This window comes from Manis javanica, chromosome 18, assembly GCF_040802235.1.
Source record: "Manis javanica isolate MJ-LG chromosome 18, MJ_LKY, whole genome shotgun sequence".
Classification (NCBI taxonomy): Eukaryota; Metazoa; Chordata; class Mammalia; order Pholidota; family Manidae; genus Manis; species Manis javanica.
Window position 1 is genome coordinate 3,405,847 of NC_133173.1, and position 20,609 is coordinate 3,426,455.

Consider the following 20,609-nt stretch of genomic DNA (forward strand, 5'->3'; position numbering starts at 1 on the left):
ACCCGTGCTTGTCCCAGACCCTCTCAGGCCTCTGTCAGGGCTGGAGCTGTCCTCCTGACTAGAGCAGAGTATCTGATACTCCACGCCACTGGCCCCAAAACAACTGTGCCTGAAGGCGCCTCCTCGCCTGAGCTTCTGCTCCAGGATGCCTCGCCTGAGCGCCGCAGTGCCCTCCTCTGCCCCCTCCTCCTCCCTCCTCCCGAGGCAGCACTTCCCGTAGTGGGCTTTTCTCATTAGTCTGCGAGCTTCTCCCCAAGTCCTTTCCCTTCTCTTCTCAGGACCTAGCACACCGGCTCCCAGTGGCAGGTGAACCAGCAGTGCTCCTGTGGCCCAGAACCTCTCCAAGGTCCTGGCTGAGGCACCTGCCCTGCTTGCCTTGCCCAAGGTGCCCTTCACCCAAGGCAGCTTCTCCTCTCCTCTCTCCCTCCAGACCCACCCACCCACCAAAATTCCCATTCCCAGGAAGAGATTGCATGGCAAGTATTCTGACAAGACTCACAGGATGTTAGAGCTGAAGGGGACCTCAGAAAGGATGTGGTCCAGTGGCTTCCCAGTGCCCGTCTGCAGACTGCTGCTGGACTGGCTGCAAAAGAATAACATGGGAAGTGACTTCAAACTGCAGAAGCCCAAGCTCCCACTATGGGAATTCCGACTTAGTAGTCTGGGATGGATCACCAGATTTTTTTTTTAAGCTTCTCACTTGATTCCAGGGTACTGGACTAGTCCAAACTCTTCATATTACAGCTGACATGGGAAGTTCATCCATCAAACATTCACCGAAGGCCAACATTCATCTAGCACTGAGGACACAGATGAAAGGCCAGGCCTGCTCTCACGTGCCCTCCCGGACATGCCGAAGGCACAGCTGCCACACCTGTGTAAGCCACTGGCTTCCTAGGGGCTCCCTGTCCTCGCTGGGAGCTGCCTGGCCCCTCCTTGCGGCCCACTCTCTGCCTCCACTGCAGCCACTCCAGTAGAGGCTCTCTGCCATTTCAGAGGTTTTCTGCCCTCATTAGGCACTCCCTAAATTAATTAATTGGTATCCCCAATTAATTAAACTAGGTTTGGACAGGCATTTCAAGCCTAGCACGTCCAAATCAATGTAGCTCCTGATTTCTTCCTACAGTCTTCCTCGTTTCAATGAACGTCGACTCCATCCCTCCAGTTGCTTAGGCCAGACCTTGGCGTGCTTGAGTCCTGTCTTTCCTTCACACCCTTCATCCAATCCATAAGCAAATCCTGTCAACTCCACCTTCAAGGTACACCCACATTCAACCATTTCCCTGGCCTTTAGCCAACACCCTCTCCAGAGTCGCTGCTGATGCCTGCTGCTCTCCTTGCACCCCCACTTGCCTCTCCCGCCCGCGCTCAGCGGCCGGAGGGCTGCTTTCAAACGCCCATCAGATCACAGCCCACCCCTTCTCAAAGCTTCAACATGGTCCCACCGCTCACGGGTAGAAGGATCAGGCTGTCCCGTCTCCCACACCTCTCTGCCACCCGGGCTGACCCAGGCCCGCAGGTACCTGCTTACTGCTCACCAAGCATGCTGGACATGCTCCTGCTCAGACCTTCCCATTTACCGTGCCCTCTGCTTGGCAAGTTCTTCCCACAGATCTCTGTGGACTCACTCCCCACTTCCTTCAGGCCTTTACTCAAATATGACTTTGCCAGGCGCCTTCTATGGCCAGCGTATCTAAGTATCCACTCTGGCCATCCATCTCTGCCCTTTTAGCCCTCTTTGCTTTTCTCAGCCCCTACCACCGCCCGACACATTATTCAATTTCTTCACTGTCTGTGTTTAAGCTCCAAAGTGTTTGCTGGGAGGTAACCCACCAGTACAAAGGCGGAGTGACCTGACAGGCTTTCTGCCCAGAACTAAGATTGTTCAAGAACAGTCACAGATTCCAAGGCAGGTTTATTACCAGTCAAGCAATCGGTAAATCTGTAACATTATTCGTGTTCCACTTTTTACAACTTTTTGTAAACAGACAGACCTTGAGTGGTGATGGGACCTTGCCAGTGGGAAGGGGTCTGCCTGAAGCAGCACGTGTCTGTGAATCCTGGGCTCCTACCGCGGGGAGAAAGGTAAATATTTTATCAGTTCAAAGTGCCTACTGGCCAGTGTCCACACAAAAAGGTCATCTGTCCTGAGGACGGGGGTCAGTGTGATGCCAGCGGTGGGGGGAAGGCTGGCTCTAAGAGCCACAGGGAAGAGGAGGGCACAAAGTAGTCTAGAGTCTTAAGAAAAGGGGATGCAAGTCTGCGAAGATACTAAGACCTACTGAACAGCGTACTTTAAATAGGTGAACCGTATGCCACGTGATTATATTTCGCAATAAAGCCCCCCCTTTTGTTTTAAAGAAAAAGAAAAAAATAAAGGTGGGTAGACCTGGAATGCCCTGGGATCATGCAGGACCGTCCTGATGACACAAGTGGAAATCGGTATAGGCAACAAAGTCAAAACAGAGCTGAGAACGGACAGAAAGCCGACCCTTTGTCACCTGTACCCCCTCTGCCTTTCCTTCCTTTCAGGAAAATCTCAGCACTAACTGGGCACTGCCCTTTCTCGGAAGGGAACAGGACCCAGGAACTGAGAGAAAGGGAGGCAGGACTCCTGTTCACACACCATCCCCCAGGAGTCCCCCCAGGAGCCCTGTAAGAGCATCATCTCTTGGTCGCAGGGACTCCCACATTTAAGCAAGAAGCCAGTAACCCCAGACCTGCTGGGAACCAAGCCTCTACTCCCTGAACAAAAGAGCCCCAGGAAGGAAAAACGGCCATGCCCCGGGCTCGCTCTTTCCCCATCTCTGGTACCCATGCGTTGCATAGCTGAGTCTCACCTACCGCAAGCAAACCGCAGTCCCAAAGACCCCAAAATTGAACGGTCTGGGGAAGGACGGCACACAAGGAATACTGGCGGTCTCGGGGCACCTCAGTGTGCCCTCAGATAACTCTCTCGCGTCCCTCCTCCTCACCCCCCTCCTTCCCCTCTCAACAGAGACCAGGGCGGGCTTGTCCCCCAGGGCGACTCAGGCCTGAGGGCGTCAGCCTCCTGCAGGAAGGTGGGCACCGGCCAAGGCAGCGTTTCTCCAACAACCCAGTCTAGCAACACCCAGGTGACCACACATGCGCCACACTGTCTGTCCCGGTGACCCGAGGGGGTAACAGGGAGATAACGTGTCCAAAGAAACATCCCTATGTGCCCTTTTGCCATCAGATGAAATGGAATAAAAGTCCTTATCTTTTTAAGACACATGGTGAAATGTTCATAGATAAAATAAATGTGACGTCTGGGATTTGCCTCAAATCGACACAAAGGAAGAGGAGGAGAGCAGGAAGGGCATTTAGAAATGAAGCAGGATTGGCCATGAATCGATGACTGCTGGGTCTGGGTGAGGAGTACATGGAGGTCTATCATTATTTTCTCTACATTTGTACATTTCAGCAAACTAGGAACCAGACCCTTGGTCAGTGGACTCCGTGGGTCCAACTAGATAACCACCAAAGTCACACCCATTAGGGTGGCTGTAAAAAGAAAATGACAAGTGTTGGTGAGGATGTGAAGAAACTGGAATTCTTTTACGCTGCTCGTGGAAATGTAAAATGATGCAGCCACTATGGCAAACAGAACGGCAGTCTCTAAAGAAAATCAAACATAGAATTACCATATGATCTAGCAACTCCACTTCTGGGTATAAACCCAAAAGCACTGAAACCAGGGTCTCAAGAAGTCACTGTACACCCATGTTCATAATATCCAACAGATGAAGGCGACCCGAGTGTCCAACAGATAGATGAACAAAATGTGATATAAATACACAACAGAGTATTGCTCAGCCTCAAAAGGGAATGAAGTTCTGACACATGCCACCACATGCATGAACCCAAAGACACTATGCTAAGTGAAATAAGTTGGACACAAAAATACCTCACTCACTTAGATGAGGTCCCAGAATAGTCAAATTCATAGAGACAGAAAGCAGAACCAGTGGTTACCTGGGGCTGGGGAGACAGGACAGAGAGTTAGTGTTTAAGGGGTGCCAAATTTGTTTGAGACAATGAAAAAGTTCTGGAGATGGACAGTGGTAATGGCTGTACTCCAGCTGTGAATGCACTTAATGCCACTGAACAGTACACTTCAAAATGGCTAAAATGTCAATTTTGTTATGCATATTTTATCACAATTTTAAAAAGCATAACTACCAAGGAACATTAACAAAATCACTTGTATCCACATTCTCAGCTCTTCGAGGCCAGCTCAGGTAAGCCTAGACATCATACCTCGGTGAGGGCCTCAAAACAAGGGTGTGGTGAGCGCTGCTGGGAGTACAGAGCTATGGAGAAGGGAGTATCACCTACCTAGGTGCGTGGACTAGTTTCCAAACACCACCTAAGGGCAGCGGGAAAATAAGATGTCTTTAACAGGCCTGAAGGGAAATGTTAAAGTTTAGGTAATAGTAATAGTAAAAGGTCAGGGTCAGAACCTGAGAAAATCCTCCAACATACACGCCGAAAGTCCCCCAATGTAGTCAAAGGTAAAACTTTGCCCAGCCCCAGCTCTTCTCCCCTTCCCCTATCCCAGTGTGGTGGTTCAGAGCACAGACTACCCGGGTTCAAATCCCAGGTCTATATTTACTAGCCAGGTGACCTTGGGCAGGTTTCTTCACCTCTGTGTCTCAGTTTCCCCACATGAATTAATATTTGTAAAGGTCTTACAACACTGCTTTAAACACAGCAAATACATTTGTTAAGTATTATGCCAATCTCAGTGGTCAGCACACTTTAAGGCAAAGTATTTCAGGGTGCCCAGGCAGACTGCTGAGTCCCTAAACATCAGGCTGACTGGAAGCATGCACAGGGGACAGAAACAAAGTAAGTGAAGGCCAGTTACCCCTCCACACAGCTCATCCTCCAGGGCTCAGGAGGCCTGAACGATGGAAGCAGAAGGTGAAGGAGTGGGTGAAGGAACCAGGGGCCTGGGGGACATCATCAGGTGGGGAGAGGCGGGGACGGGACAAGCCCTGAACAGGTGAGAAGAATAACAGAAGACAGGGTGGCAGGACGCATTTTTTAAAACAAGGTGGTTTTCGACATCAGAATCACTTTGGGAAACTAGTAATGATGGACTATAACCCCTCGAGAGTCCGATTTAATTGCCCAGCACAGAGAAACTGGTAACAGTTCATCAGGTACATGTACTTACAAACAACACAATAAAGTCTCAACTCTAATTCTGCTCACTCTCACTCTAATTGTGCATCCCCAAACATGACTTCCTTTTTGTCTTAACTTTGACAAACCAGCATTTAGTTTGGATTCTAAACAGAGATATACACAATATTAATGGAAAACTTTAGAAGGGAAGAGAAGGAAACTCATTATTCCAATTCTATAGAAGGGAAATAGAGAAAACATTTTTTTTTCCTCAAGTTTTTCCTTTTATTTGGACCTTCACATTTCAAAACATAACCTAACAAGTAAACACTGTGGTGTCCAAATGAGGACAAAAGTCAGAGCCGGGGCGGGGGAGAGGGGAGGGGAGGGGGGTGGCGTAACGGGGTGTCTTAGATCAAATGTCTTATGTAAGTTGGTTCTGAGGTGCTCCAATGAGCGGCCTGGTTATTTATTCCCGGTTAACCTTGCTTCCTGCAACCACGGGACCCGCTGGGTCACTCAGACCGCTTCTCATACCCAAAAGCGCAGTCTGGTTGCAGAAAGGGGTTGGCAGACTGAGCATCAGGCACCACGGACCCAGGCTGCTGTTTCTCCAGGTCAGACTGCCACGTGCACAGGCTTGGATTTACAGGAACCTCACAGTTTATACAACACTATTCCCGCTTCACAAGGAATTTACCAGTGAGTGCAGAGCCAAGACTAATGCTCAGGCTCCCTCCTGCCTCCAAGGACCAAGCAGCTCTTCCCCTCCACGACCTGGAATCAGGTAGTCAGATCTCACCTGTGTGACTCCCCCAGGCCCTCCTCTCCCCGAGGTGCTACTGTATGGGGCACACACTTTCCTTCGGTTGCTATTGAGACATTCAGACAGCCCTTGCCGTAATTACGACACACCAGAGGGTGTTGTAAGACCAAGATTAGAAAACAGTCCCTAGAACATCATGCTGGATTAAAGGTGTTTCCAAACCAGAAAAATTAAGAACTGTCAGAGCAAAAGAGACTCGGGGAAACCATTAAATGTAAGCCACTGATGCCACAAGCGAGGAAACAGAAGCCCAGAGAGGCAATGTAATCAAATGAGCTAAAGTACACAAACTGAAAAGAGTTTTTATTACTGTGAAAGAGTCCTGTTATTCCAGGCTCTGCTTTAAGCTTCTGCAGAGGAGCTGAAGTCTCCTACTCAGTTACCCATTCAAATCTCTCCATCAAATACCAGGTATGAGGCTTATTTAACCCTCAGTCTAGTGATTCCAGTCCTGGGTGCACAGTAGAACCCAGGGAGCACTGGGGAGTAACATCAAGGCCTCAGACCAATTAAATCAGAGTCTTTAGGCGTGGTGCGAGGCATTTTTTTTAAAAAAAACATCTTATGTGGATTAATGATTGTACATTGAGCGTTGACCCCCCTATACTGATTTTTATTGTTGTTAACAACCATTTGATCAATAAATATGAGAGATGCCCTCTCAAAAAAAACAAAAAACAAAAAACAAAAAACATCTTATGTCTGGGGTTGAGGACCACTGTCTTTAAATCAGAGTGTGGTCCAGGGACCACTGGCCTGACAAATAACCGAACAGCTTGGTAACAGTGCAGATTCCTGGGCCCACCTGCAGACTGACTGAAGCTGTGGTGGTTACCCAGTGGTCAGCGAGCAGTGGTGGCAGCACTGGGTAAGTCCCAGCAGTCGCATCTGTGCTCCAGCTGACCCTGGAGTCCTGGATGGCCCTAGCAGCTGGCCCAGGAAAGCCTCCCACTGATTCAGACTTTGATGCCTACTCTCGGCTGACAGCCAGGGCCGAAGCCCCACTCTTCCAGTGCCAGCAGCCAGGGTAATCCTTCTAAAGAGGACAGTGGAGTCCACCATGGCCCTGCACAGCCGCCACAGGCTTAGGACTCACCGGCCCGGGGGGATCACTGGGCCTCCTCTCCCATCCCTCCCCCTCGCACTCCAGCCGGGGCCACACTGACGTCCCCGCTGTCCCTTGAGCTCCTCAAGCCTCCCTCTGGCTGTTCTCTCCACCCTCATCACTTTCTCAGGAATCTGCATGGTTCCCTCTCTCACTCCTGCAGATCTTCACCCAAATGTCTGCTACCAGTGAGACTTCTCTGACTTCCTCATTTAAAATAGAAAATCTGCCTCCAACAAGCATTCTCATACTCCATCCCTGTTTTGTTTTTCTCCATAATACTTTTCACCATCTCTTGTATTTCATATTTTCACTTATTGTCTGTAAGTCCGCATATACTAGAATATGAACTCCATGAGGTTAAGATATTTATTTACTTTTTCCCTGTCATATTCCCAATACCTAGAATAGTGCCTGACACATAGCAGGCACTCAAATATTTATTTTAGGAATGAATATATCAGAAACACCAATCTCAAAACATAACTTATACCAAAGGACCATAAAGAAGCTGATTATATCAAAAACACTTCTCCACTGAGCTCATCTTGGCCAAAGCCCTGGTAAAAACAGGCTAGAAGCCTAATGAAACAGAAACAATTTAAAAATAAGTATTTCCAGTCAATTAATTCAATCCAAATGGGTGTGTGAATCAAAGACAATTTGTTTTGAGAAACACAAAACTTTGGAGTCAGAAAATACAATTGAAAGAAAGTGATCGAACAAATGGATTTCAGATACTGTCTTGTTATATGCATAGGTTCAGGAGAAAATCCAAAATCACTGACAGCTACCCTCAGACAGGGAGCAGTTTTCAGCAGACCAGAAAGAAAGACCCACTCCCATCCTGGGTTGCAGTCTGTGAGATCAGGCCCAGTGCAGGACGCATTTGCTTCCCACGACTTCTGCCAACCCCATAAACCTTCTCTTTCTCCTACTTACACTGCCCCCTACTTCCAAAACTCACCATGGACAATACTTTAAGCTCTACCACGTTGGGAGCACTGGAAACCCTTGTCAAGGCAGTTGGGGAGCATCCTGCCATTACTAAGTCTCACTGATGTCGTGTGTTCCACTCCAGGTCCCCACCCCTGTCCTTATTACCTCTTTCCTTGCCACCTCCAGTCTCTCCCTATGCTCATTCTACATGTCTTTCTAAGACCCATCTTCCCCAAAACCCCTTTCACCAAGGTCACTCATTCTGCTTAAAAATCTGAAGAGTTTCCTATAGCCTACCACATTAGTGCCAACCCTTGGGCCAGGCTTTTGAGAACCTATGCAAGTCTAGGCCTAGACCAAGTCTATTGATTTTATATCTGAGCAGCTGTTCTTCACCTGCCTCAAAGCACCAGCAGATCACCGCATTCCCCTTCAAGGGCACCAGGAAGACTGGAGCACGTCTCCGACCTCTGTTCCTGCCCAGGACGCCCTCACTCTCCACCCCATCCACATCTACCCGCACCCCCACCCCCAGGTTCTTGCCACCTGCTCCTTCCCACTCCACTTCCGCAACACATACAGCCACATTCACTCATTCGGTAATAGTAACTGAGCACCTACTATGTGCCAGGCCTTCCTCTAATTGCTGCAGACACCACCGTGAAATGAACAAAGTCCCTGCCCACGTGGTGCTGACATCTCACTGAAGGAGACAGACAGACACAAACAGGCAAGATTCATAATACATCAGGTAGTCTTACAGCCTTTCTCAACAGGACTTCTCCAAGTGAAACGGGGAATCGGAGTGAATGTATTCTCAATTCCGAAGCAAGTGAGAGAGCAAGCCCTGCGATCAGGAGCAAGAGGTTTCAGGCAGAGGGAAGAGCAAGCAGAAAAGCCATGAAGCTGGGAAGTGCTTGGGGCACCCCAGGAAGCCGCACCGCAGTGGCGGGCGTCGCAGGAGACGGGGATGCAAGGCAGGTGACAGAGGGCTGCTGCCAGGCTGACCCTGACTCTTCTTGGACGGAAGGCTACAGGAGGCCTGTGGTAAGAGCAGTGACACAGTCTGACTTCTGCTGTAAAAGAATCACTCATCGCTATCTGTACATTTCAGCCATCAATCATTAGGTAGTAAAATTATGGGAGATTTGTTTTCTTCTTGAATGTTCCAAAATTTTCTAAACTGAGCATATATTACCTTTTAAATGAAGAACAAAACAATCTTCCCAACCCTTTAAGACTCAGCCCAATTCCTCCTCTGCCCCAAGGCTCCCAGTACTAGTGCTAGGCCATGCTGGACCCCATGCCCCAGCCAGAAGACCCCCAGGGTAGCCCAAAGTTAGCAGTACCCACCTGCAGCAACAAATGTCCGTGAGAGGTTCTTTCGCTGCCCTCACGTTTCTGCTGGCACGTGGGAGTGTGTCCCTTCGGATACTCATGCCCCCAAGTGCCTGCCTGGATCCCAGGTTCTCTCAGTTGACTTAATTAATTCCTGGTAATTAAAGCTACTGTTTGGTTATGAACTGCTAAGTCTGACCTCTCCTGGGGGTGTAAATATTTTCAAAGGGGACTCTAAGTGGAAATGCAAAAGCCTTAGACCCAGGGAATGGGGCCATAAGGGTGTAATGATAGGCACTGGGGTTCATATTTTGTGGAGAGGTGGCTACCGTCTCCTGTAGGGCACAGGTGCTTAGAGAAGCAGTGTCAAAAGGAGACAAGTGAAGTAATGAAAGATGAGATTACATCACTGCCACCACACCCTCCTGCCAGATGGCCATTCAGCCATTTTGGATACCAGAGATGTTCCCCAGAGGTAAGCGACACCAGCCATCTCAGAGGGGTGACCTGTGTGAAAGTAACCACCACCCTCGGAAAGAAAAACCCCCTTAAGACACTTCTAGTCTGGAAGCAAGTTGTCCTCTAATTGCTTTCAGTGGGGGAACTCCTTGAGGGCAAAGTTCATCTCAAATGATTTTTTTATGCTCTCTGGTTTGGGCCTTTCACAAGTAAGTGTAGATTACTGATCAATGATGGCCCAGTTGCAAAAAGACGCCATAGGATTTTTTTTTTTCAATTTTGTTTTTATATTGTTAATGTACAATTACTTGAACAACATTATGGTTACTAGATTCCTCCTATTATCAAGTCCCCCCCTACATACCCCATTACAGTCACTCGCCATAGGATTTTAAATACAAGTAAACATTCTAATTAAGAATAACTGCAGTATTAATCACACATCTAATATTTTTAAGGGTCTGAAGATTTATAGCCTTAACGAAGTCTCAGACAGTGAAGTAGTTTCACAGCCTCAGCCAGTTCGGTTCAGGTCTGGAGAGTGTCTAACAAGGCCAAGGCAGAGGGCAGGCCTTGCCCACACAGACCGGAGCCTCTACTGGGTCAAGCCCCGGAAGAATCTGAACAGCTGCGTGCTGCCCGCCCTGGGCTCCCCTCTCCACTGAAAATGCCGAAGCTCTGCCTCAGACATGTGTTCAGGCCCTGACATAGGCCTGAGAGGTCTGCGGTGACAACCAACGCCTACCTTCCAGACCTTTCCCTCTGGTCTCACGCTGCCCTTGGCTTGCCAAGAAGCGACTTCATCTCCAGGAACTGAACTGGCGAGCTGGAGGAGAGTGCTGCGAACTGCAGCAAGCCGGGGGAACAAGGTAGGGCCCGAGCCCACCCACTGGCTCACCATTCAGTCCAGCTTGCCGACGGCAGTGTGTGTGACATGTTCCTATGCCCGGAGACTAGATGCATATAAGGAATGAGACCCCACCTCACCCCCAGAATGGGCTGAGCCCCTTGAAGGAGGAAAATCCCAGGAAAGCCTGTGAGGCTTACACAGGAGCCCCTCTGTACAACCCATGACCCCAGGCTGTAACACCAACGCCTCCAGCAGAGACTGCGGTCCCCAGGAGAAGGCCAAGGGCACCGCCCAAAAGGAGTGATTTCTTTAGAAGCAAAACACCCAACAGATGAAGCTAGAAGCTAAGTCCCATTCTAATCATAGGCTCCTCACAGATGGGAGACTTACCAATTATTTCTTTGTTTTATAAAGATGATATATAAGCTTATAAAAAATTCAAATGATAGGTCAAAAGGTAAAGAAAAAAGTAAAAATCTCCCCTAATCCTACCACTCAGAAATAAGGAGACTGCCGTGCAGAGAGGAAGTGAACCCATTCTGAGCTGAACCTAGGGTGTAGGTCTTCCTTCCCTGGATAGGCCTGTGGATTTAGTTTGTGGAAGACCCTTCATGGACTACTCACAGGCTTTTCAGGGGCTCTACCAACGCTGGTGCTCTCACAGACAGGCATGGCACGGCTCCACAGACCCCTGCCCCACACATGCTGGTTCAAGGCCAGGGATTAAAGTTCAGCACACACGATCCTTTTTCACTCACAACTGTGTCAGGCTTTCCACAACCAACCACATATATAAACACCACCATCTTTATCTCTTGGGATGTGTTAATAATGAGAGAAAGCGGCCCCAATTACCTCTGGGTGCAACACCTTCAGAATCTGAACTAGAGAAGGCAAAGAACTTACCCAAAGTCATGCAGTGATCAGAGGACAGCGCTCAAGCACTGATGGGTTTGAGAACTGACTCTGTGGTGACACCAAATTTGAAAGGTGTTCATTAATTCTTGAGTCATAAAAAGAATCATGTATGTCACACATATACACATTTCCCACTGCCAAATGAAAACGGATGGTTGGCTGAAGTAGCAGTCTGACCCTCTAAAAACATTTCTCAAATTCAATCAGCTAATGGATATCACATCCTACACTCCCTGAGCACGAAGAGCGCTGGACCAGATGCCCACAGTGGAAATGTCCACAGATTTTGGGTACATGGAATTGCTCCATCTCACCAACGCCAACACTCAGAGCTTTCTTCTATTCAGGATGTCCCTATTTTTGTAGGAAAAGAAACAGTTAAAACAAATGTACAAGTAAAGACAGAGCTGGAGACAAAGATTGAATACAAACACTAAATATTAAAATATTAACAGTAGCTCTAGGTTATAGGATTTATCAGTTGGTTTTATTTCTTTTGTATACCTATCCATATTTACTAAGTCTTCTTACATGAAGCTTCTTGTATGGTTATTTTTAGAGTTTTAAGGGAAAAATAATTAATCCACAATCTAGGTTGGATTAATCCACAACCTGCTTGGATTTCATTTTTTTCACTGTAGAAAAATATAGACTCAAAATTCTAGAGGGTCCACCACTCTTGTGGTTTGGCAGAAGCAGAATTAAGTGTTAAACAAAGCTCAAAGCTCCTAAGGATTCCAGCTCGCCACGCCAGGCTGAGAGGAGGGCAGGAATGACTACTTTCTTTTCTGTCTGCAATGTGCAGAGAAGAGACGAAAATTCTAGCTCTCATCCCCTCCAAGAGTTCACAGACCTCTGTTCCCAGAACATGGCCCAATACAACTGTCCACTGCCACCCTTAGCCACAACATTACCCACACCACTTAGAATCCGCATTACCTGATCCAGTAACCCAAGTCTAGGGAACTCCCTTTTCCAATATTTTATTTCTAAAAGAGTTAACCCTCCTCTTAAGTTTCACAAACACAGGATCCTACCCAAAGAATACACTCAACATACAAATTATTCAGTCAATTAATAATGATTGTTGACCACACTGTATAGGACTTAAGGAAAGATTATGTTAACAGAAACGGTGAATTTTCATGGAGCCTGAGAAAAACAAACAGGAATTGAGGAGCAAGAGTTTGTTAGTATGTCCCAGCCCTGGCCAGAAGGGGGCTGGGGGCAGGCAAAGCAATGGCCAGAGGACAGAAACATCTGTCATTCTGCAGTTTCATTTCTCATGGCCAGTTAATACCCTGAGTTTACGCATCAGTCTCTTCCAAGTTTGGTTAGTGAGTCAGTCTTCCTGGACCCAATCGGAGCGCCCTACAAAACTGAATTCCACGTCTATGAAACTGAGAACCAGATACTGACTGAAACACAGTGATTCCACTAAAATAAAGTCCCCCCAGGGTGACAACCATCTCCACACTAACTGTAACACCTATCATGGTTATGGATTTGATGTATCTCCTACTCTCTGATAGTTCCCCCTGGCTTGCAGAATAAAATAAAACTTGACCTGCCTTTCAGAGCTCCAATTCAGCTTACCAGGCTCATCCCTGGACAAACCAAGCCTCTCATGGATTTCACACATGGCTCTAACTAGAAATGTCCTTTGCCCAGTCTTACCTACCTGTAAAACTCTTATTCTTCCTCCAAAGCCCAATTCAAAAGTCACCTCTGCCCTGAAGCCTTCCCTACTTCCCTAGGCATTTAGTACTCACTGTTCCTGACAGCTCTCTACCACAGATGCATTAGGGAACTTGTTAAGTATACCGTAGCTCATCCTTTTAAATACCTGATGTCTCCTGGACACCCTGAACTTCTTGAGAAAGGAACTCACTTTGTATTCGTAAGTCCTATCACAATGTCAAGAATGAAATGGGAGATCAATGTTGAATGGCTGATCACATGGAACACTTAACATTAAGTTATTTAGAGGAAAAGGGAGGGGGTAAAGAGAGTCTCACAAAATTCAAGAATTATCTATATATATTTAACCTCATCCAAAACGACCACAATATGGCTGAGAGGCAGCATGAATGTTTCAAAATTTAAGCAACAATAGCAACTAACATTTGAGCTAAGTGCTTCAATATTTACATTTGATCTGCAAAATAACCCTATGAGGTAAGTACCTTTATCTGCATTTAAGCTGGGAAAAGCTTGAGGCTTTTCCAAACAGGAAACTGAGGCATGAGAGAGATTAAATAACTCAAAATCGTTCAGTTAGTAAATGGCAGAACAAGACACAAACTTCCAGTGGTCTGGCTCCAGAACCAGTGGGTTCTGGAATCAGGAAGACCTGGGTTTGAGTCCAGATTAGTTACAAATGCGGCTTTGGGTAAGTCATCCAGCCCCGCTGGGCTTGTTTCTGTAAAAGAAGCAAGACAACACCTTTCTCTTAGGGTGCAGAGAGAATCAAGTTAAACTGGCTCATGTTTGCAAAAGTCTCTAAAATTGATTCTCCCACCCTGCAGGCACTCCATACATGCTAATTCATTTAACTTTCCCTTCCAAAAAGCTGGGCAAAATGGACTCTGACGAAAAGGATCTCCCCCAGACTGCATGAGGCTTTCCCAAGCGGATCTAGTAGTTAGGTCCCTCAACACAGAAAGCCTTGCCTTACCTGCTTATCTCAAAGTCCACCCCCATACGAGGCCAGAGACCTTTTCAAATGTAAACGTAATCATGTCCTCACTTAAAACCCTCCAAAGGTTCCTAATCACCCCAGGGATAAAATCCAAACTAAGAAGGACAGGCATCTGGTCCTCAAGGACCCCTGTGACCTGACCCACCTTTCCACAGACTTTGCTCCCTTGGCCCCTCCAACCACGCAGGCCTCTTTCACTTCCTCCAGCTTGGCAAGCTCTGTACTGCTCCACACACGATTAACTCTTAACCCTCCACTGGTTTCAGCCTGAACATCACCTCCTCGGGGAAGCCTCCCTGAGCCCCCCACCCAAATCAGGGCCCATGACCCTCTCTCACCATCCTCTTCATCATTCCTTCCCTCACTCTTCACCACTTCCTTCAAAGTTTTATTCAAAACACACCTTCTTAGAAGGACTTCCCAGGCCACTGGCATGTAAATTAAACACCCAACCGCTATCTCATACCCTCCTTTCCTATTTTCTTTTTCCCCTTTGCATTCAGTACTTTTTAACAGACTATACTGTTTATTATATATTTTATTTTATTGTCTTTAACTCCCACTAGAAAAAAGCTCCCTAAGAGAGTTACATTTGCTTGCATTCTTCACAGCATCTAAAACAATGCCTGGCACATATTTGCTAACAAGTATTTGTTATTGAATGAAATATCAAGATTGTCTGCTACTGGGCCTTCCTACTAGGCCATGAGCTCAAGCTAAAACACGTCTTTCTGGTTCACCACTGTACTCCCAGCACCTAGTTCAGTGCCTGGCACATACTAAGCGCTAAGTAAAAATTTACTGAGTGAGTCAAAGCCCCGACCACGGAAAAATTGGAAAACGGTCAAAACGCGTGTTAGCACCATGCTTCCTCCTCTCTTTCAACTGGGTAACGTACCTGTGGGTTAAAGGAAACAGACCCCTAAAATTCCACCGAGCGCCCCCAGGCCAGGCATCTGCCTGTCCACATCCTGTACGCTCAGCCACACTGCACACACCAACCGGGGCACGCGAAAGGCCCCCCCACACACACACACACACACGGCCCTGGCAAGAGGGCCAACCTCAGGCCAAAGAGCACGTTATCTCCAAGTCCCACTCTCCCACTGCCAGTCAGTCCTATTCTAGGCTTGTCCTGGGTGCCCGACACGCTTCCCTGGGTGGGCCACCGGACTTACTCCAATCCGGGACTTTTAATGCCACCTCTGGCCTACTAAAAAAAAAAAAAAAAAGTTACGAATCCCTGAGCCGCTCCAGTAATTTCTCAGGAGCGGGCGCACCCACGGCGGGACGGACCCCTCCCCCTCCCCCGCTGAGCCGAGGCCAGGTGGCCATCTGTCCGGCAGACGCTCCGCTGTCCTCCCTCGGGTCACACTGCGCCTCCCCCACCCGCGCCGGCAGGAAGAGCCCCTGCGGAGAACAGCTTCCAACCCGACCGACGGGCCTGCTCGCCCCCCGGGAACCCCCAATTCCGGAGCAGGAATCCCCGCGTGCCCCCGAAGACACCTCCCGGGGTCGGAACTTGGGCGGAGGCGGGGGAGGGGCTGAGGGGCGCCAAAAGGGGCAGGTCCCGGGTGTGCGCCCGCGACGGGCGGCGGGCCGGCGGCTGACAGGGCGCCCCGGCGGGCTGCGGCGGCACCGTTATCCGCGCCCGGCGGGGGGCCGCGGCTATCGCCGACGGCGGCCGCCCGTCCCGCGCGGGGCGGACGGTAACGCGCGCCCGAGAGCCGGCGGGGCGGCGACGGAAGGGGCAGGCGGCCCGGCGGCCGGGGGCGGGGTGGGGTGGGGTGGGGTGGCCGCCCAGGCCCGCCAGGCGGCGGTCGGGGAAGCGGCTGCGCCCGGGGCGCCGGGCAGGGTCCGCCCGGCTGCAGGGCCGCGGCGCGGGCGCGGGCTCGGCCCCGGCCCCCTCAGCCCCCGCCCGGCCGCGGCGGCCTCGGCTTGGGCCCCGGCCCGCAGGCCCGCCCGGCCCGGCCCGCGGGGGGCGCTTACCTGGCGGCGGCGGCGGCTGCAGGCCCCGGGCTCGGCCGCGCGCGTCCCCAGCGCCGGCTGCGGGAGCCACAACATGGCGACGGCGGTGGCGGGCGGGGCTGCGGCTCCGGGGGCGGAGCGGGGGCGGGAGCCGGCCTGGCGGCGGGGCCCGGCTGGGGCCGCGGGCGGGGCGGCGGGCGGAAGGCGGCTCGGACCTGGGCGCCGGCCCAGGGCGGTGCGGCGGAGGGCTTCCCGGCCGGGCCTGGCCTCGGGCCTCCGGCCTCCCGCCCGCGGCGGGCTGCGCTGCGCGGTCCGACGGCGGCGGGGCGGGGCGGCGCCGCGCAGGGCTGGGCCCTCGACCCCGCGGCCCGCCTGCGCCCCGAGCGCCCGGCCGACTCCCGCCGGCGGCCGCTGCGGGCAGCGCGGCCTCCTGCCCCCAGCCGCGCCTCGGGCCGGGGCCTCCACGCTAGGGGGACGCGGTCGGCCTGCGCGGCTGTCTGGCTCCTGCGGACTGCGAGGGCCTCTGCAGCCGGGACGGCGTCCTTTCCCTTAGATCGGCACGTATGGGGCCTGGGAAAAGGCTGTCAGGCGAAAGGCGGCCGAAGCGGCGTGGGCCTGGCGCTTATGGGTGTGCCCTAAAGGCATTGGTCCTCGCCGGACGCGGGCACTAGCGCGCAGGCTTGTGGCCTCGGGGACCCGCGGTGCACAGAACTGGAGGCTTTGCCAGTAGACTGGGAGACCTCTGAGTTGCTGGGGAAGCTGGGACTGCAGGTGAGAACTGGCAGAGGCGGGCAGAAGGCCAGCAGCGTCACCGGCAGGACCTTCCAAGAACACGGCGTACCTGGAAGCAGACGGCATTAAGGTGGCAGCTAGGTCAGGGTGTAGGGCACAGAGAGGAAGCCCTGGGGTCTGGCAGTGAGCACCCCCTGCTAACCATGGTGAAATTCCTTCTGAAGAACCAGGAAAGAGATGCCAGTTTGCAAAGGGGTGGAAGTATCAGCCAGGGCCTGCTGTGCGCTAGGCAGAGCTGAGTCCAGCGCCTCAGTAAGGAATGTGTGGTGTGAACCATGAAGGCAGTAAAGGTGGTGATTCTTTCCCGGGTTGGGCAGTGAGAGGAGGAGAAAAGTAGGCCTGTAGCCCAAGGCGTAGGAAGAGTATGATTCCTGCCCCCTCCCCGCCACCCCCGGTTTAAAGAGGAGCTGAGAAGGGAGAACAAGAGGTAAGAGATTAGATCATTAATGGTGCCAAATCTCAGAAAAGGAACAGGCATAGGGGTGGGGAAGGAAGAAATAGGGGAAAAGGCACACATCCTCCGACAAAGATGCAAAGGATGTATATAGAAATATTTTGAGATGGGGAGGCATGTATACTGAGATCTGCATGTTTCCATGGATCAGCTGTCTGGATGACCCCAAAGTCATCCATAGGCCTGCTGGGTCCTTTAAAACTCACGTGCAATTGGCTCAAACCCCTATTCCACTTAAAATGGGAAACCCGACATACCTGCCAATATTTGCAAAGATTCATGGGAAAACTGACATTTCTCCTAATCATCCAATTTCCTTTCCAAAAAATACTCTATTGTGCTCTTTTAGGAAATTTGTCACTATACCCTGGATATCACCCCAATTCCCCAAAATAGAGCAACATATGTGAAAAATGCCCAATGTCATATGCTTGTTAAATAAATTACAGTTCATTTGTAACCATTAAAAGTGATGTTGAAGAAAAAGATGAATGGCATAGGAACTACTTGTAATTAAAAAGCACATCGGAAGATGACACAGTACTAGCTTGTAATATGTAAATATAAATGTATATCATGCATAGACGAAAAGTGGGATTTTTTGTGACATGTATTTTTTTACAGTACATTAATATTTCTCTTGAAATCAGGAAAGGGGTATTTTAAAGTATTTTCAAGAAAAGTATTTTTTAAAAGACTTAATGAGTTCAAAAGAGATATCAGGAATCAGGAAAGGAAATCAGAAGTGGATCTTCGAAGGATGGATGGAACTTTGGCAAGCAGAGATGGGCTAGTTGAGGAGGCTTCCCTCAAAAGAAAGAACAGTGCAATCGAAAACACAGAATAAGAAGTGGATGGAGTGTTCAGGGAAAACCCAGAGGTCACTTTGGTTGGAGCACCAGATTTATGTGGGTGGAAAGTAAGAGAATCAGTCCGGAAAGGTAAGGTAGGGTTATGGTCCTGAATGCCAAGCTGAACCCTTTGTAAATCTACAGGCTGGGAAGAACCAGTGCATTGCCTGTGTGGGTGATAAATCTTTAAAGTAAAATTCCCTGAAACCTCTCATTTAATGAGGTTCTAGATCTCATCCCTTCTATGTTAATGCTATCTGGATGTTTGATTGACTCTGCAGTGGAGTCGGGGCAACAGATTTTGCATTCCAGCCATTGACAGCGTGGGAATTGGCCCTTGCCTCTCTGGTTGTTAATTACTTCAGTTTTTATTCACAAGGCAGCAGAGTTTCAGAGTTAGACAATTAGCATAGAGGAGAAATGAAAGGAAGGAAAAATGGGCACCTTAAACCAGTGCTTTACAAATTCTTTTTCACAACTTTCAGCTTTTTTTGATTTAGATATTTGTAGATTTAGGTATAAGTGAGATCATGCAGTATTCGTCTTTCTCTGACTTACTTCACTTAGCATAAAGCCTTCAGGATCCATCCATGTTGTCAAAAATGGCAGGATTTTCTCCTCTTTTTATGCCTGAATAGTACTCTTTGCAAACCTTTTTGACTATCTCTCCATAAGAAGTATTCCACATCTCAACCTGGAATATACATGTGTGTGTGCATAAGTACAAATACCTCTGAGACAAGTTTCATGAAATATTACCCTTTATGCAGTGTTTGCTGATATATTCAACTTTATTGCTTTTCTTTCTTTTTAAACACTGGTCAGGAACTACTGCACTGATTTTAGGACCCTCTATAGGGTTACAAAATGTCTCAAAAGACACTGAAAAGCCCACAGAAATACAAAGAATTATTAGAGAATACTATGAGAATCTATATGCTAACAAGCTGGAAAACCTAGAAGAAATGGACAACTTCCTAGAAAAATAAAACCTTCCAAGACTGACCAATGAATAAACAGAAAATCTAAACAGACCAATTACCAGCAACGAAATTGAATTGGTAATCAAAAAACTACCCAAGAACAAAACGCCCGGCCAGATGGATTTACCGCTGAATTTTATCAGAATATAGAGAAGACATAATACCCATTCTCCTTAAAGTTTTCCAAAAGACACTGAAAAGAGGCTAGACTATTCTCTGCTATGTTTGCAGTTCTCGGTTAATAACCGTACAAGACTGTGACCTCAAGTTTACCATGTTTACATGTCCCAGAAATCAGCAGGACAGACAAGACTCTCTCAGGATGCAGTGGGGAGGGAATAGGATTGGCAGGAGCGTGTTTGGGTTCCTCTTTCCTTCTCAATAAATATTTCCTCGAATCAATATTTCTCAGGACCCATAAATGTTTTCTTTGTCTAGCTTGAGATACAGACTGAAGTTCAAACAAGGTTAGACTACTCCCTGAAAACCAGAGACAACTTTTCGTGCAAATGCAGAGTAATGGACTAAAAGGGAAAGTAATGTATCCTGACTGTGACAGTACATAAAAGCCATCTTATCCAACTCTTTCAGAGTATTATATGAACAATAAGTTCCATCCCTTTTAAGTTTGCAACCAATGAGAAAAAAATCTCAAGTTTATTACCAGTAAAGCTGAACAGAAGAATGTAGTTTGGACGATGATTGATAATACTCCCTGAATTAAAATGTTCTCCCCTAAGACTCCAACCTTCCCCTTGTAGAGGCCTAGCAACTTTAACCCTTTCTGGTTGGAGAAGATTGCACTCTCTTGGAGGGCAGGATCTCAGTCCCCAATTAGGTAAGTCATTTCTGGAAGGAACCCTGCCTGCCTGCCTATGAAACAAAGCAAGGAGTAAGGATTTATCCCTACCCAAACAAATTGGATTTCACCCGATAGTTGGTCAGTTAATTAGAAACTATATTAAAACTTTAATATATTTAGTATATATTAAATTAATTTTATTTGAAATACATATTTGGTATAATTAAAATGGCAGATATATACACCTTCACATTTCATTTTTCCCTTAAAACCCATAAGGAACACTGACTTACACTTTTTTCAGTGTGAGGCCAAAACTTTTCTTTGGGCAAACGTACTGATTAGAGTTACTGAGTTGTCTTTCTTGCACAAACCATATCCACAATGTATTTTCTGTGCTTTCCAACTTGTTTCTTTAGGGTTGACTAAGGACTGTAGAGGCTCCTTCTCCTTAAAAAAAAAATCCTTT

The 20,609-nt window shown here is 48.6% G+C and overlaps 1 protein-coding gene across 2 annotated transcripts in view; it reads right to left on the reverse strand.

The window, feature by feature from the left end:
- Positions 1-16,408, reverse strand: part of ZNF592 (zinc finger protein 592) — a 42,782-nt gene extending 26,374 nt beyond the window's left edge. Inside the window, exons 1-2 of one of the 2 annotated variants that reach the window (XM_037000432.2) lie at positions 16,280-16,407; positions 500-583 (exon numbers count right to left, since the gene is read on the reverse strand). The gene's annotated coding sequence lies outside the window, so the exon portion shown is untranslated. Of the gene's footprint in view, positions 1-499; positions 584-16,279 lie in introns of both variants that reach the window. The other variant, XM_037000433.2, reaches the window with a different exon arrangement.
- Positions 16,409-20,609: the final 4,201 nt, after the last annotated feature.